This window comes from Uranotaenia lowii, chromosome 1 (genome assembly GCF_029784155.1).
Source record: "Uranotaenia lowii strain MFRU-FL chromosome 1, ASM2978415v1, whole genome shotgun sequence".
In the NCBI taxonomy this organism is placed as follows: Eukaryota; Metazoa; Arthropoda; class Insecta; order Diptera; family Culicidae; genus Uranotaenia; species Uranotaenia lowii.
This window is the reverse complement of record NC_073691.1, coordinates 197,984,745-198,003,298: the sequence shown is the minus strand read 5'-3', so window position 1 is coordinate 198,003,298 and position 18,554 is coordinate 197,984,745.

The window sequence follows — 18,554 nt, the reverse complement described above, 5'->3', positions numbered from 1 at the left end:
CAAATCCAAATAAAACAAGGATATCAACTTCGTGAGACCTATGGAAGTGCTATGAAATAAAAACGGCCTTGTCAACTTGAAGTGTGGCCTGTTGGACGAACCGGACAAAAGATCGTACATATTTTCAACACTTTTACAGTCGAAATATTTGGATTGCGCTCGTTTGATTAAATTTTTAAAAATGAATTTAAATTCATTATTTTCATGGAATCAATCAATTAAATTTCAGCTAACTGTTATATTGTTGAGACTTTATTCTTTTGTTTTTTATTTAGTTTTTATTTAAAAAAAAATGGTAAAATTTCCTCTACAATAATCATAATTATTTTTAGCATCCCTGCAAAATTATTTTAAGTTTATTTAAATGAAGGTTTAAATTTAGTGAGTGACTTCTTAAGGCACATTTACACTTCTTGTGCAAATGAACGAAAAAAAATCTTATTTCGCCAATAACTCAACAACCCGACTAAACTAGATTTTTTTAACATAATGAAATCGATGGGGAATGGTTTAAAGATGAAAATCCAACTGGCCTTATTGTTTGAAACCTCCTAGGACTGTTATTATTTCGATTCCCCCGCCATTATGAAAACCCCCTAGTGAAAACCAGGGGAATCATGATAAAAACATTTCAAGGCAAGAAGGTTTCAAACATCTAGACCAGTTGGACTTTCGTCTTCCAACCATTCCCCAGTGATTCCACAATGTTTCACAAATGATCGTGGAAGGTGTTTTTCCTTTTATTCATCGAGCCACCAATTGGCCTCCACAAAATCCGGTCGTTCTCAAAGCGGACGAAGCGCAAGTAACCGAACCCGTGCACACGAGACGAAGATTCGAAGGTAAGCCGAAGTAGATTATTATCACCGACACATTACTTACGTCATAATTTAGATTGATAATTTAGACGGATAAAAGAATTCATGCCTGACCAAGGTGTGTATATATATAGGAGGTGTTACCGAATATAAATAATTTTTGTAAGTCGCTTTATTTATCATCTTTATGGGAAGGGAGAAAATGGGTATCATCTGAAGTTTGGCAACCCTAATTAAAAGTTGTACATTTTGTATGTTTTCGACCACGTAGGAGTCACAACACGCATTCTGATTACGAAAAGTGATCTTGAGTGCTTTTTTCAACTTGTACAAAATTTGAATTCTGAGCTCTTCGTCTCCAACGAAAATTATTCTTCCGTATTAAAAAAATAAGTTTGAATTTTGGATTCGAGTATGAATTTGTAAGCCATTTCTGAAAATCAATTTTATTCGATTTTTCCCGTTAGAGTTCCTGGAGTGTCAATTTTACACTTCTGACAAAAACCACTATATCTCTCTTGTTTCTCAACTGAATTTAACTGAATTTATAATTTTGGGAACCTCGTAATGTAACTTAAATATATATAATTCTCAGACAATATTCAATACAATTTCCGTTATTCAAAGTATCAGAAAAAATCTCGAGAAAACATGCTTCGGTAAAAAGGCTGTATATAGTCACGGAATGCTTAAAAAAAATCTTTCAATGTCCACAATTGTTAAAGTCACACCCAAAAAATTTTTAAAAGAGAATTGGAAAGTTGACGTTACTAAGCAAATTTTTGCATCTTTAGATTTTTAAAATAAGAAGCACAAAATTTTTGACGAATTTTCAATTAGTAATTTCTCAGATTTAAGTAGAAAATTTTGATCAAAGAAAAACAATTTCACTTCGGTTCTAGAGGTGTAACTTCGTAAGCGAAAGCATTTATTGTGGTCATGATTTTTTAAAATAAAAAGAAATGTATTCTTGTGCGCAACGTTTAGCTTCTAACTTAAGGTTGCCAGATTGCCCGGTTTTATCCGGGTTTCCCTGGAAATTTAATAAAAAAATTTGGGAACAGTCCAGGATTATGCTTTATTCACTTTATTTGGCAAATAAAAAAATTGTGTTTTAAAAATTTTCGATTTATGCGTCTAAAACGATTTTTTTAATAACTTTTACAAAAATAATCATAAAAGATTTTTTTGAACCATAAAACACGACTTAAAATGTGTCAATAAATTTTAATGAGAAAATTTCTTTTTTACTTTTTTTTTCTTAAGTAATTTTTGGGTTTTGACAAAATTTGCCTGGATATTGCCTGTATTTTTGGTTGTCAATTTCGAAAACAAATGCCCGGATTTTGCCAGGTCTTCATATAAAATTGCTGGGATTTGCCCGGCCCGGCTACGTGCTGAAAAAATCCTGACAACCTTATTATAACGTCAGCTTTCTTGATTTTTTTTTTGAGTATTCCGTAACTAATCCACTTTTTTTTCCTACACATCACTTTACGGATTTTTTCTTAGACTTTGAATAACGGAAAACTGAAGTGTTGTAGTTGAATATTGTCTGAGATTTTAGTTGCATTGCAAGGTATCCAAAACTATACATTTTGTCAAAATCGGTTGAAAAACAAGCCAATTTAAGCAAGGAGTGTCAAATTGACACAAATGGTCTGCTTTAGGAGTGCGTCCATAAAAAGTAACGATGCGAAATTAATGATTCATTGAGGGTCCCAGAAGAAGTTGTGTTTTTTTGGATGTACCCGAATAAAGTTAAAAGCCGCCAAACTTCCAAAGGTATCATATTGACACTCAAAAGTCAAAAGCAACTTGGGGCTGAGGGTAATGCACTATGTTGCTTAACTATTCTTTCTTAATCTTGAGTCTCCAATTTATCAAGATTAATTTCTAAACAGGACTGCAAAAAAAAACTGTAAAAACTGTAAAATCTGAAAACTGTAGACTGCAAACTGAAAACTTAAAAAGTGAAACCAGAAACATGATTTTTTTTAAAACAAAAAACATCAAAAATGTTACTACAAATCACTATAAAATGTTAATCAATAAACAATTGTTTAGAAAATATCATTAGTTCTTTCAAATTTTCTCATTTGGTAATCTCGTTCTATACTTTTTATGCATCTACCAGTTTATTTCAGATTCCCTCGTTTCCGTCACGTTTTGCTGCTAGCTAGCTTCTCACCTTTCAGAGCACACACGTGGGAAAATGTTATCTGCAGTTAGTTTACCACCCGGGCCATCATCCGGAAACAAGCAATGGAGCAAAAGTCCCAATCAACTACTCGACAAACACGCTATCGTTCGTTCCATTCATTCAAGCATTCATTCGGGCAGCCAGCTAGCTAGTAACACCGAACGGAAACAAATAAGCTGGAGCAAACTATCCATTAAATTAATTTTAATCTCACCATGAACGGGGGATGGTCTCGAACCCCAATCTCACAAACCCAACCCAACCCCCAGGCACTCTCAAGGATCCATCTAGGAATTTCCTGCAACAGTTTCAATCTCCGGAAGCTTCCAAACGCTGATAGTAGTTAGTAGGTAGACAACAAAACAAACTAACTAACGGCCATCGACACGGAACGTCAGATTTGCTGGCTGCTGCTCATCGGATGGGAATCTCATTTACCCAAGGCTGTACGGACCCGAGAATTCCGGAACGAGTCTCCGAGGCCTCCTGACCATTCTCCAAACATCACTGATGTTATGCCGGCCAAGTTGCCCCGGAGTCTGTTATGCGGTAGGTGTTTGTACCACCTTCTTCTACTTCTCAGCAGATAAGGTCAAGTGAAGTTTGTTGCTCGTCAGCCGCAGAGAGCGTTCAGTTCTTTGATGAGGCATCGGGAGACTTTGGCCCGGAACCGGCTTCTGTCTAATCGGGTTATAATCCTGTACTACATGGATCATAAAACTTGATGGTTTTTTCCTTCCCTGCAGTTTGTTTCGGTGTTTATCATTGTTGCGTACAAACTATTTGTATCGACTTTTCCTTTACGCTTTTTGTTACCATGAACAAAACTACTTTTAAATGTTGAAGTTAATTTTTAAATAGAATGATAAGAAACCAAAAACAACACTTCAATTTACTCAAGAGCTTGAAATCTGCACATTTAATTCGTTTTATGTTTTTTTTTTTTAAAGACAAACAAACTTCTTAGCCGATTTAGGCTCACAGACTGAATAAACGTGGACAACTTAAGATTAACATTTAACACCCAGTACCAAAATGGGAATCGAACCCATGCCTCAGGTGGTCCTTGCGATTACCGTGTCACCACGCTATCCACTCGGCCACCGAGACGTGATGGAATTAGGCTTTCTGAAATCTCTCGTTGTATGTTTTTCGCGGTTTTTAGTGTGAATAAAATATCACAAAAAATTAAAAATGAGTAAGTTTTCATTGGTTTTTATGTTTTAATACTATGAATTGAATAATTTATCAGCCCAGATTTATAAATATAAGCTTACAATTCAGTAAAAGAAAACAAAGGGTTTCAAGAAGAAAATAATTAATTTTTCAGTTTTTCTTATATTTCCATTCATGACATATGAGAGGATCAAAGTTGGCCTTGCTCGAGTGCGGTCGCATATTTTTCCGCGGTCGTGTTTTGTTTCGTGATTTTTCGAAATATATTTTTCCTTCCTGTTAACGACCAAGTTTCCAGCTCTTGTTTTTTAATCGGTGTTGAAATTTGTTTGCCAACTGGTTCCGCTCAAAATATTTAATGGAATTGTGTATTCATAGCTACTTCTTGTGTGATTTATTAATTATGATATTAGTTATCGCTGGAAGTCTTCAAGGAAATCGGAAATGTAGGATTACGAGTTCGGAACAATTTTGTGAGCCGAACGTGAAGCCAAGAAAGATGAAATTTTCTTGATCATGGATTTGAGAATCGTGATTGTTTGTGTCCTTTAATGGTGAATGGTGATTGAAATTTTAATCCATGGTTTGGGTACAAATTCCAAATATCAGGGAAAAGGTTATTATGTGATATCAAAATGAAGTTGGATCGGTACAGCTCAAGTGCTCGCTGGAATTTTTGGTGGAAGCGGGATAGAAATCGAAAATTTACCTAGAAAAAGGAATCTTCTCAGAGTAATCATGTGAGCTGAAAGCGAAAGCGTATGTACGAGAAAAACGGAGAAGAAAAGTTGTGCGGAACTATTTCACAAAATGAAAATTTTGTTCCGAGAATGATGTTGTGAGGAAAGTGATTTGCTTCAAAGATCTGTTTGCTTGGGAAATTTCACAAATGATTGGCAAAAAATGCAGACCGAACGCGTTTTTTTTCGTTCTCCATCGGTGAAAATATTTTTAAATTAGAATACTAGATTGCTGCGATTAGTGACTAATTAATATGTAACTGAAGAACATGCAGACTTTTGCAATTGATTCATTCAGAGTAAATAGCTTAACTCTATTATTGGGTTTAGTGGGGGGATTGGACAGGACATCAAACGATTGGAAGACTGATATACAATGGATTGTGGGTTCAAGCCAGCCGGAGTATCTCGGCAAATTCGGAATCATGAGTAGGTTACTTAGGTACCTTTTCAGGACTCTCTATTTGTTTCGAACAGTTGGAAGGGAGTGAGATGAGTCAAACCTGTCCCAAGCCAGTGGTAACGGACCCCTTGGTTGTGCTGCAATTATTGTTTATGAGTTAAGCATGAACAGTATTTGACTGTGCTATCGAGACTTCCCGTACCGACTCGGGTCGAAAGACCTAACAGCCACTGGTGGGTTAAACATAAATACATACATACATATTTCCATTCATGACATATAACATCGGAAACCAAAAAAAAAAATTTTTTACTTGAATCAGCCAAAGTTCAGCTGACATAGTGACATGTTTCAACCGGGCTGATTACGATCTTTGTTCAAAATCGCTATCTTTTTTTACCATTTTTTGTTTCTGTTCAATTATTATACACCAACAAATTTATAGTAAACATGTAGCCGATTCTAAAATGGTATAATTTATGAAAATCGGTTAAGTAGTTTTGAAGATACACCAAAAATACTATTTCGGATCTATATGACCCTATCCAGCTAATTGTTCTTTTTACTAACCGTTAAGGAAGGTTAAAAATCTGCGCTCCCTGTGCCAATCCGTCTTTCTACCGGAGGCCGAATTAGAAACAAATTTTTCGTAGCGGCAGTATTAACAATCTGCGCACTTTATCCTTTTTTTACCAACCACTTTATTTTCGTAACTTTACGATTCTTACGAATCTTAATTTTTGGACAGAATCGAGAAAAATCCAGATAAATCCCAAAGGAAGACCCAAAAACAGCTTGAAATCAACTTTTCGACCATAGTTTCTATGGTAAATCATTTCAGTAGTCCTAGAGGATCTATCCGTAAGCTTAAATTCGAATAAACGTGAAGATGATTGATTCCATAAAGGTAAGGAATGTGAGAGTTTTTAGCAAGCGCAATTCGAAAATTTCAAAAGAGGATGTGATAAAAAAGATCAAATTTGCTGACCGGTTCATCTAGCTGACTAATAAACAGGTCTGACTTTATTTCTGTTACATCGAAAGGCTGCCTACCGGTAAAATAAACAAAACACGGCGGTCAAATCGTACGCGAGATGTTGGGACCGATAAGCAGTGATTTAAAACTCAAAAAACGTGATCATGGACTTTTTGAGTACTCAGATGTGAAAATATCGCATTGACATGTTCTACAATGTTTCATTATTTGAAAATGCGCATGTTTTGCTGTTACTTTTTTAACTGATTAATTCACCTAAAAGTGAGACCATTTTTCCGTTTTTTTTAGTTTATCATCTAATCACAATAATGTCTTCGTATAAATGGTAGATTATTCAATATTTAAAAAAAACTGTTTTAAAAGACACACGTACGTTTTTAAAAATTAAACACAAAAAACAAAAAAAAACTAGTTTCAGAGCGAGACTTTTACAAAGTTTTTTTTTAAATTGAACAATCTATAACTTTGAAAAGTCAATTAACATTTTCACTTTAATCATATTTTTTCAAGTCAATGTTAGAAATTCATAATTTATTTTGATTAAAAAAAATAAATAAAAATTGAGAAATTCGTACAAAATTTTAAAAATCTATGAAATCTGCGAATATTTCCAAAATTTTGTGTTCTGTGACACAGATTTTGTCTTGAACATTTACTCAAAATTCTGTGAAGTTATAGATTTTTCTATGATTTCAGCAACCTTGGTTGGCAGTCAAGCCGACAGTTTCATCATGCAAAATTGAGACAGCTGCTAACTAAGCTACATATCTAGCACATCATCCAATAGAACCATCGCTAATAGCAAGTTAAACTTATTTTTGACGGTTGCCATTGAAACAACCAAAAAAATTAAATCAAATAATAATCAAGAATTCATAATGTTCTAGTTTCTATTTGTTTCCTTACTTGAAATTTTTCCCCTAAAAATCTCATAACTTTCTAATTTCTTTTCAATTTTTTTAATCCAATTTTGCAAAGTTTGCGAACCGAAACCGAGAAATCCATTCCCAAATGGAAATAATTATCGAAATTCTCCACCTAATCTCGGCACGATCTGCCATCCGCCATTCGGAGGTGGCCTCGTCGTATCATGCAAGAAAATGAATTCCAAAATCCCCTCATGCCACATTGGCAGAGTTCCAAGTTGTTAAATCCTAGAGCCGAGGGCACATATGATTCCGGAGGCCTAATCCGGGCAAGCTTTTCGCCCTCCTCCTCCATCTCCTTCGCATGGATTCACAGCCAGCCGGAAACATGTCCCATTATTTGTAACGATTGCTTACTGGAGCCGGAAAATCAGGAAAAATGGTAAAAAAAGGGGAGGCGGGCCTGCTGAATTTTAACTTTGGTGGGATTTTTCCCAGCACTATGGTTTTGATTCGGGTGTTTGGTTTAGGGTCCCATGCATGAGAATGTGACTCGGGTTTTGTGATTCGCGAGCGAGACCACCTTCCGGGTTGGAGGTTTTTTTTATTGTTACAGAGAAAGCTGAGCCCAGTTTCTACCGGAAGGGATCTCCGTGACCTGCTCAACTTCCGAAAAGCCTGTGGCACGTGATGTAGAACTTGCTATTGTTGATCTAAGCTTTTTGGGGGAAAAAAGGAAGCGGTGAGGAACGCATGAGGTGAATATGTATGTGTGGCATTTCCAGGCGCGCCCAGCTGCAAAATTTCAGCCAACCTACATGTAGAAGAGCTGCTCGGGAAAAGTGCCATCGTCGTCCTATCCAAAGCTGTGAGAACATGCGAGTTGAGGAAATTGTGGCATTAAGTTAATGGGAAGCCATCTAATTGAATTCGGAGTTTCCTCTCTGCCTCTTCGTGGAGCAAGCAAGAATTCAGAAATGGAGAAAGATGGCATCCGGAGGAAAAACGGGTTGGATTTTCTTGTGTTTTTTTCTCGCCAGCAGTGGGAAAGGTCGCGACGTGGCAGCAGTAAATTATATAAATGGTGCCATAAGAAACCTGAAACGATGGATTATTCTCGGGATCGCGAGGAAACTGCAGCAGATGTTGGGTGACTAGGTGCCAAGAATTTACGACCTGCGGGGAGAATTAATTTGTGATTGTAAGTTTTATTTTTCACTTTGATTTCATTGGTGAAGTGATTGTGTAACGATTGAGTTCGAATAAGTCAATAAATTTGTAAGAAAAAAGATTAAACTTCTCGGTTTGAAATGTGCTCGAAAACAAAGAAGAATTTCATGATAAAGTAATATAAATTGAAATCGTCTAATAAAAAGACTATTTAAACCGGAATTCAGATCAGGTTTGTCAATTTTCTAATTTTTATCATTTTTTTTATTTTTGTCATTTTTATCACTTTTGCCACTTTTGTCCTTTTTTTCATTTTTCTTCATTTTTCTAATTTTTCTCCATTTTTTTCATTATTCTTCATTTTTGTAATTTTTGTCATTTTTATCATTTTTGTAATTTTTGTAATTTTTGTCAATTTTGACATTTTTGTCATTTTTGTCATTTTTGTCATTTTTGTCATTTTTGTCATTTTTGTCATTTTTGTCATTTTTGTCATTTTTGTCATTTTTGTCATTTTTGTCATTTTTGTCATTTTTGTCATTTTTGTCATTTTTGTCATTTTTGTCATTTTTGTCATTTTTGTCATTTTTGTCATTTTTGTCATTTTTGTCATTTTTGTCATTTTTGTCATTTTTGTCATTTTTGTCATTTTTGTCATTTTTGTCATTTTTGTCATTTTTGTCATTTTTGTCATTTTTGTCATTTTTGTCATTCTTTTTCGTCATTTTTGTCATTTTTGTCATTTTTGTCATTTTTGTCATTTTTGTCATTTTTGTCATTTTTGTCATTTTTGTCATTTTTGTCATTTTTGTCATTTTTGTCATTTTTGTCATTTTTGTCATTTTTGTCATTTTTGTCATTCTTGTCATTTTTGTCATTTTTGTCATTTTTGTCATTTTTGTCATTTTTGTCATTTTTGTCATTTTTGTCATTTTTGTCATTTTTGTCATTTTTGTCATTTTTGTCATTTTTGTCATTTTTGTCATTTTTGTCATTTTTGTCATTTTTGTCATTTTTGTCATTTTTGTCATTTTTGTCATTTTTGTCATTTTTGTCATTTTTGTCATTTTTGTCATTTTTGTCATTTTTGTCATTTTTGTCATTTTTGTCATTTTTGTCATTTTTGTCATTTTTGTCATTTTTGTCATTTTTGTCATTTTTGTCATTTTTGTCATTTTTGTCATTTTTGTCATTTTTGTCATTTTTGTCATTTTTGTCATTTTTGTCATTTTTGTCATTTTTGTCATTTTTGTCATTTTTGTCATTTTTGTCATTTTTGTCATTTTTGTCATTTTTGTCATTTTTGTCATTATTGTCATTTTTGTCATTTTTGTCATTTTTGTCCTTTTTTGTCATTTTTGTCATTTTTGTCATTTTTGTCATTTTTGTCATTTTTGTCATTTTTGTCATTTTTGTCATTTTTGTCATTTTTGTCATTTTTGTCATTTTTGTCATTTTTGTCATTTTTGTCATTTTTGTCATTTTTGTCATTTTTGTCATTTTTGTCATTTTTGTCATTTTTGTCATTTTTGTCATTTTTGTCATTTTTGTCATTTTTGTCATTTTTGTCATTTTTGTCATTTTTGTCATTTTTGTCATTTTTGTCATTTTTGTCATTTTTGTCATTTTTGTCATTTTTGTCATTTTTGTCATTTTTGTCATTTTTGTCATTTTTGTCATTTTTGTCATTTTTGTCATTTTTGTCATTTTTGTCATTTTTGTCATTTTTGTCATTTTTGTCATTTTTGTCATTTTTGTCATTTTTGTCATTTTTGTCATTTTTGTCATTTTTGTCATTTTTGTCATTTTTGTCATTTTTGTCATTTTTGTCATTTTCGTCATTTTTGTCCATTGGTCCAAGGTTGCCAAAAATAATTCTGTGTTTTTTCGAGATGAATTCTGACATTCTCTATTTTACCAAGAAAATCTGCGATGGTTTTCTTTTATGGTAACGGAACAAATTTTTTTGGAAAGCTATGAAGAAATGAGTCTTTTTTACAAATCACTACAATTCACAATCAGTTAATTGTACCAATCTTAGCATGTTTTTCCAAAACAAAGTTAGGAACTCATAATTTATGTTTACATAACATTTTTGATTTTGGAAATACGTACAAAATTTGCGCAATCTGTGAAAATTTCAAAAATTCTGTGTTCTGTGACACAGATTCTGTGATGAAAATTTGTTAAAGAAGTTTAAAATGAATCAAATATGCAGAAGGTACAAAATATATCTGTTTAATTTTTTTTTATTTTGTCGCTAAATCCCTCAAAAACGGTTCTTCCTACGGCCCTGGCTCTTACAGATATTTGTCGAACGATTTAGTTATTCCCCTGAATTGAACCGATAATTAACTTGAATTAAAGACTTTCAGTCGATAACGCCCTACCATGAAAAGACGAATTATCGAATCGAACCCCATCATCAATCGGCAGCAGCGCGGTGTTGTCATTTACAATGATTTTCACAAAATTAACCGGTATTTAACTGTCCGCCCCCAACATTCACGTGGTTCAGGTGACTGTTTTCCCCAACATTTTTTTCCACCGGAAGTAATCAGCAAACATCAACGATCTATCTGTGTTGAGGAGCGACGAGGCTGCAGCACGTTCAATTCGAATAACGAAATTTTGAACATTTTATCTCACAGCGATAGGGTTGACTTAAAGTTGTTGTCAATTGACTGGACCGTTTACGGACGACTTGCTCACAGAAGTTTTAATTTTTACACCAAGCACCAAGTTCCTAGAACCCACCAACATCGAAGCAATGGATGGCGTGACGTGTTAATTAGAAAGCAGGGAAAATTTCCTTATTGACTTAACAAGCTGGACTAGGCGTCGATATCAGAATGGTAGTTTATTTTTGAACTTTCCTATCAGATCGTGTTTTTCAATTTTCATTAACTGAGGGTTAAATTTTGGTTCATGAATTGTGAAGAGCTGCTTCTTGTTTCCCAAACTCTGTCGAAGTATTTCACCTTTTTGAAAAAATTACCCAAGAAAACTTAATTCTTGATTTTTTTTTATGTTCGTTCCAATTGAGGAGACGGCAGAGAAAGAAGAGAAGGTACCTTCTGGTAAATTTTATGGTTCTCAAGTTCTTTTCCTCCCTTTTTTCATCTGGCCAGGGCGTCATAGTCGTCGTCTGGATGTTTTCGTCTCGGTAGCGCAAAACCATTCATAATTAATGCCGGAAAACTGTGTATTTGATTTGTTTCTCCTTTACCTAGCTGACGGGTCACGCCAGGACACTTTGAAAGTACACCATTAAAAAGGCCGGTACCCTTTTTGCTCCTGTTACTCGAAAAATCGTGAAGAAGATTATTTTTCCAAAGAGGGAAAACATTTCTATGCGATACATGGTTCTGCTACCCTATAATAAATAAAATGCTGTCTAGCGATTAGTGGTTAGTGTTATTTTTTTCATTGAAGCCACCTACTTTGTAATTGAGAATACTAATTTCTTCCTCCGGTACGTAATAATATATTAGAAAGATATATTAGAAGAAAAACCTTCATTTGTTTTATCTCATAGGTAAAATATTTGCTTCCGAGAATTTTGTTCACTTCCAAGTGCCTTAGACTAAAATTTTCAAAAAAAAAAAAAATTGACAAAAATGATAGAATTAAAAAAATTGACAACACTGACAACAACTTAACAAATGACCCAAAATTGATAAATAAAATGTACAAAATGAAAAAAAATTAACCAAATTGAAAAAAAAGAATGAAAAGACTTAAAAATATAAAAAAAAGACAATTCAAAAACTGACAAAATTGAAAAATATGAAAAGACTAAAAAAAAATAAAATAATAAAAAATTGACAAAAATGCAAAATAAGAAAAAAAAATGACAAAAATGATAAAAACAACATAAATGACAAAAAAGGCAGAAATGACAAAAATGACAAAAATGACAAAAATGACAAAAATGACAAAAATGACAAAAATGACAAAAATGACAAAAATGACAAAAATGACAAAAATGACAAAAATGACAAAAATGACAAAAATGACAAAAATGACAAAAATGACAAAAATGACAAAAATGACAAAAATGACAAAAATGACAAAAATGACAAAAATGACAAAAATGACAAAAATGACAAAAATGACAAAAATGACAAAAATGACAAAAATGACAAAAATGACAAAAATGACAAAAATGACAAAAATGACAAAAATGACAAAAATGACAAAAATGACAAAAATGACAAAAATGACAAAAATGACAAAAATGACAAAAATGACAAAAATGACAAAAATGACAAAAATGACAAAAATGACAAAAATGACAAAAATGACAAAAATGACAAAAATGACAAAAATGACAAAAATGACAAAAATGACAAAAATGACAAAAATGACAAAAATGACAAAAATGACAAAAATGACAAAAATGACAAAAATGACAAAAATCACAAAAATCACAAAAATGACAAAAATGACAAAAATGACAAAAATGACAAAAATGACAAAAATGACAAAAATGACAAAAATGACAAAAATGACAAAAATGACAAAAATGACAAAAATGACAAAAATGACAAAAATGACAAAAATTACAAAAATGACAAAAATGACAAAAATGACAAAAATGACAAAAATGACAAAAATGACAAAAATGACAAAAATGACAAAAATGACAAAAATGACAAAAATGACAAAAATGACAAAAATGACAAAAATGACAAAAATGACAAAAATGACAAAAATGACAAAAATGACAAAAATGACAAAAATGACAAAAATGACAAAAATGACAAAAATGAAAAAAATGACAAAAATGTCAAAAATGACAAAAATGACAAAAATGACAAAAATGACAAAAATGACAAAAATGACAAAAATGACAAAAATGACAAAAATGACAAAAATGACAAAAATGACAAAAATGACAAAAATGACAAAAATGACAAAAATGACAAAAATGACAAAAATGACAAAAATGACAAAAATGACAAAAATGACAAAAATGACAAAAATGACAGAAATGACAAAAATGACAAAAATGACAAAAATGACAAAAATGACAAAAATGACCAAAATGACAAAAATGACAAAAATGACAAAAATGACAAAAATGACAAAAATGACAAAAATGACAAAAATGACAAAAATGACAAAAATGACAAAAATGACAAAAATGACAAAAAATGACAAAAATGACAAAAATGACAAAAATGACAAAAATGACAAAAATGACAAAAATGACAAAAATGACAAAAATGACAAAAATGAGAAAAATGACAAAAATGACAAAAATGACAAAAATGACAAAAATGACAAAAATGACAAAAATGACAAAAATGACAAAAATGACAAAAATGACAAAAATGACAAAAATGACAAAAATGACAAAAATGACAAAAATGACAAAAATGACAAAAATGACAAAAATGACAAAAATGACAAAAATGACAAAAATGACAAAAATGACAAAAATGACAAAAAATTACAAAAATTACAAAAATTACAAAAATGACAAAAGTTATAAATTTGCTTACAAAAATTACAAAAATGACAAAAGTTATAAATTTGCTTACAAAAATTTCAAAATTTACAAAAATTTCAAAATTTTATAAAATTACAAAAACTACAAAAATTACAAAAATTACAAAAATTACAAAAATTACAAAAATTACAAAAATGACAAAAATGACGAAAAATGACAAAAGTGACAAAAAAAAATTTGCTTACAAAAATTTCAAAATTTACAAAAATTTCAAAAATTAAAAAAATTATAAAATGCACTTTTGTCCCTCATGTCAATTAAATTTATTTTTTCCGTTTTATAAAATAAGTCAGTTTTATTAAATTTGTCAGTTTTTCAAGTTGTTCAACTATGTCAGTATTGTATTCGTATTTCTTTATTCTTGTAACTTAAGACAAAATCTTTTTTATGTGTTACAATAAGGCGTTGTTAAAATTTTTATTTCATCTAACTAACTTTATACAGTTTCTGATGATTTTCATATCGACTCTTACTATTCTTATCCGACTGTTACAATATTTATGCAAATCTTACTGGTGAAGCTTTCTGGAATTCGGATCTCGGATTTTAATTGGGTGGGAAGATTATTCCAGTTCGGAAGCCTCTAACATGAAACGAATTGTTGTAATAAACTGAAAAATGCGATGGGATAACAAAATTGATAGTTCTAGAATTTCTCACAGAAACTAATAAACTTATAATATAATGTGAGCCTCCGCTATAAAGTATTCTGTGGATTACAACGCAAGATCTATATTTGTAAAAATTATCACAGGATATCCGATCAGCGTTTTTTGAAGGTGGGAAACTCTTGAGAATCTAGACAAGTTGTAAAAGTAACGAACGCATGAATTTAATGCTACACAAAGTCTGTTCGTAGTTGAATAAGTGAAATCGATACTCGTATTTGATCTGCTAAATAATAATGTTTTAGTTTTTGCTGGGTTAATGAGCAAGAGATTAATACACGACAATTCATCAAATCTTCGAAAATCATAATTTATGCTATAGCTAACAACGTTTATTGGCACCGACTTTTCAGAGCAGAAATAGATTTGCAGCAAACATCTGAATACTACAGTATTTTAATACTGACGGTAATTCATTGATGAAAATGGAAAAAGGAATCGGACCTAGAATAGATCCTTGAGGAACGCCTGATTCGATAGGTGTCAAACTCGAAAAACAACCATCTATAAAAACTGCCTGGGAATGCCCTTAAAGGTATGATTTTATCATCTTTGCTGCAGGTCCAGAAAAAAAAATCAAAATATCAATTTTTCAACAAGTTTTTTTTATGAGACACGAAGGCTTTCGAAGGCTTTTGCACATTCTATGAGAAGAAGTATGGCCTGTCCTTTTTTATCAAGGGTTAAGGCAATGTCATTATAAACTTTCATTAAGTTAGTTAGCTCTAAAACCGGATTGGTTATTACTTAGTAAGTTATGTTGATGGATGAAGTCCGAAATTTGGGTTTTTATTTATTTAAAAAAAATTAAACAGAACTTAGTAAACTTATTGGTCTTAAATTATTTATACTATGATTATAGGATTTTTTTGGAATTGGTAAAACCTTAACTTTTTTCCACTGGAAGAGAAATTTAGATGAACTGATAATAGTATTAAAAAGATGATTTAAAACTGGAAGTATATAAGGAAGATCAGTATCATCACTTTTGTCAATTTTGTTAATTTTGTCAATTTGGTAATTTAGAACAATTTTTTACTTTTTTTAATATTTCCCTTATTTTAATTTTTATTCATTTCGTCAGATTTGTCATTGATGTTAATTTTGTCAGTTTGGTCAATTTTACCAATCATATTATTTTGCTATTTTTTATATTGGGTAGGAATGAATCATCCGACAGAATGAAATCCCAGAAAAAAAAATTTTTTTATCTTATTTGTTAATTTTTAATTTTTTTCGAATTTTTGTTATTTTGTATTCCATTTACTCAAATCTGTAAATTAAAAATAATGCAATCTTCAAAAGTGATAAAATTGAAATAAAAATATAAAATAAACGAAATTGTTTATAATAACTTTATTTCTGAAAATTACAAAATTGAAATTTTAATTAAATTGACAAAATTTCCAAAACGACGAAATTGAAATAATTGCTAAAGTTTTCAAAATTGTCATAGTTGTCAAAATTTCAAAAATCAATTGTTATTTCGACCGATTATATTGGACCCTACGCATCGGATTTTCCTCCGGTGATTGTAGTTGTACCCAATTATGTTTTCAATGATCTCGATTTCTTTACCTCAGCGATCAATTCGGACTACCGTAAAATAATTTGAAACACATGGTAGGGCATCTGTTTTTTCAAATTGCGGTCTTATTTTTTATTTTAAGTTACCATAAACTGAAACTCCAAAGAGAGTTCATTGAAATTATACTTACAGTGAATTCTCGATTCTGTCACGCACCGGTTTTGTCTGCCCCCGATTTTGTTACCTTTTTTACCCGATTTTGTTACCATATTTGATTCGAAGAAAAAAAAATCCCAAATTTTAAATTTTTAATTTAGAGTTTCCAATTTCAATTTTTTTTTCGAAATTTTTAATTGGATTTAGAAGTTTTTAATTGGTAACACGACAGGTTTCAGCGATTTTTAAACAATTTATGCACTTTAATTGCAAATATACTAAGTTCACCAAATTTTACATGATTTTTCAACAATGTTATAGATGTGTAAAGTTAACGAAAACTTCATTTTTCCCATCTTATCCCATCTTATCAACTTTACTTTTTTGACAAAACAATTCATTTCGTTTTTACCTTTGACAACTTTCATGTTTCTTCAATCTTTCTAATTCTTGTTAATTTATTTTTTCATTGAAGTACGATCTGTTTCATAAATACATTGTTATTTTGAAAAAAAAAAAGTTATTACCTACTATATTATTTTTAATATTGTACTTCTACTTCTTGATTTTTTTTTTCTGTTTCAGTACTTTTAAATAATAGCATTTTGGTTTAAGCCTGGTTTCAAAATAATATCTCTTATAATTTAACTTTAATTTCAAGGCTTACAAGTGTACCCTTAGAATTTTTAAACTTTAAAGTAAAATCTTTACATGTTTTTAAATAACTTCATGCTTCTATTTCTTTTCAATGTGTAAGTTTAAAGTTAATTGTAAGGTTTATAAAAATCAAGCAAAATCAGCTCTCAAAATCACGATCTAAATCACAACCGAAAGGAAACGCTTCTGAAAATCAAACATAATCGATAACTTCAAAATTTCTTTACATGCGATTAAGTATCCAATGTCAAGTCTGTGCCAGTTCATTCAATATTTTGCACCCGCTTTTACTCCAAACCTTCCGAACAGTTTGATTCATAAGTGTGTCTATTTCTACCTGATCAATGGCTTAAGCAAACTGGGTAAAATAAATGTTTGTTTATTGGAAGCTCCGGCAGGTGGCTGTTTTTCCCACGCATGGTATTCCTTGTTGGCTCCTTCCTTCATTGTGGCTCAGCTCCAGCTCCAGAGGGGTGAAAATTTCTCTTCAGATCCCGGTCAGGTTCTTTCAAATTTGCCAAAACAGACCCCGTCATGGTCGGTTCGAATCTTCGGCAGCAAGGAGCTGCTGAATGTGTTTACGTACTTCTGCCAAATTTCATGGCTACAGGATCCATTTGGCGGTTCTTCCTTCTGGCTGTGGCTGGGGATCGAAACCGTGCTCACCCTCAAATTCACCGGAGAAGGTTTTTTTTTTAAAAGAAAGGTGCCGTACGAAAATCGGAAACTGATTGTTCGAATGTGAGCTTTCGCTTTTGGGATTGAAAGGATTTGCCCCGGTAATGGATACTGGTATTTGATTACGGGAATCGCACCGTAGCCGATTTGAATTTGTTATGCAAATAGAGGAAGCTCTTTTCTCTTGTGTGCCAGCAGTGAAAGCAATCCAAACAAATCACAGCACTTTTGTCAAAAGCTGGCGCCAATTTAGATAATTCAATAGCTCTAACAAATGCTTAATAAAAAATCATTGGCTCGAAACTAAATCTCAACATATGTATGTATCACTCCTAAGTAAAATCAGAAGAAATATTCACACGAACCACCGAAATTGTCAAAAATGTAAAACTGCCAGAATTGACAAAATTAACACCATGATAAAAATCAAAATTGTCAAAATTATCAAAATTGTCAAAATTGTCAAAATTGTCAAAATTGTCAAAATTTTCAAAATTGTCAAAATTGTCAAAATTGTCAAAATTGTCAAAATTGTCAAAATTATCATAATTGTCATCATTGTCAAAATTGTCAAAATTGTCATAGAATTTGATTGTAAGTTGTATATGTATGTATATACCAAGCATTTTCCAACGTTCCAATTTTCCTAAACCACACGTTCTGAACTCACTCCTGTCCGTAACCAAAAATAAACACGATCCTCTGCAATGATGGATGTCGCTTCTAGGTTATTAAATTTCCGACCGACCGAATTGTAAATTTTTCATTGAATCGCTTTGCCCTGCCATAACCGAAACCGAGTATAAATTCATAACGTGGTATCTCACAATTGCAGAGTAGGATTCGTATACTTTTTAGTAACTATACATACTTAACAACAACAGCAACAGCACCAGAATCGTTTGGCCTGGAATCGTTCAAGGGAACAGCACCAAAATAACACACATACATACGACGAGGTATTACGAGTCTACAA